Source organism: Helianthus annuus, chromosome 16 (genome assembly GCF_002127325.2).
Source record: "Helianthus annuus cultivar XRQ/B chromosome 16, HanXRQr2.0-SUNRISE, whole genome shotgun sequence".
NCBI lineage: Eukaryota > Viridiplantae > Streptophyta > Magnoliopsida > Asterales > Asteraceae > Helianthus > Helianthus annuus.
Genome location: NC_035448.2, coordinates 174,066,995 through 174,067,936, shown reverse-complemented (window position 1 = coordinate 174,067,936; position 942 = coordinate 174,066,995).

The following is a 942-nucleotide window of genomic DNA, read 5'->3' as shown; positions in this document are numbered from 1 at the left end:
AACAAAACGCCATAATTACAGCCGTCAAGATGGGACGTTGTACACCATAAAACAGATGAATCTGAAAACAAAACACAGTAACTGCAAACAATAAAATGAAACGACTGAAACATAATTACTAACATTTATTATATTGAAAGCCAAATACTTGGGGAATTGATTTAATTTAAAATTTTCAAAACGCCATAATTACCTGTCACTGCGCGGGAAAAAAGTCATTATAAAAGTAGACCATGAAAACACAACTCAAACATGCCAAACATTGTCTAAAACGTCACATATCGTCCAAAACGCCAAAAACCTAAAAAAATGGCTAAGGTGATTACATAGAGGTTTGAAAGGTTGGAGAGACGATTCATCCTAAAGTACTCTAATAGGAGAAAGGTGAAGGTAAGGATATTCAAAGCCATATTTGGTATGTCTGAAGGGGTTCAGAGGGATATTCTGGCCCTTGGGGTTCCAAGGGCCAACGATTGTGAAAGAACTCGAACAGTAATAAGAAGATTGGAGAGAAAATTTTAGGCAGAAGATGATGATGATATTGATGATAGTCCTCTACCAACAGTTAGAAGTTGGGTGGTGCATGAAGAAGAAGGAACGGTTGAAGTGATTTATCGACACGGGGTGAAATATTCATTGCCGATGGAGGAAATGTTGAAGACAGAGAGGCTACATCTGCTTGAACAACTCTTTGATTTAGCACCTTCGAACGGTGCAAAGTCCAGGGTTACAATGATATTCAATTATAGGCTGCGGCAAAGAAGAGACGAAATAATGGCGTTATACGCCAATCTAAAACTTGATGATGATGAATCTAAAGAAAGTGAGGAACAAAGTGATGGGTACAACTCTGATGTAATTTCATCCACAGAAGACTATTAGTTTTTTTTATTTTCGTATTATTGTAATCTTATAAAATATTAATCAATGGTAATCAGTTAT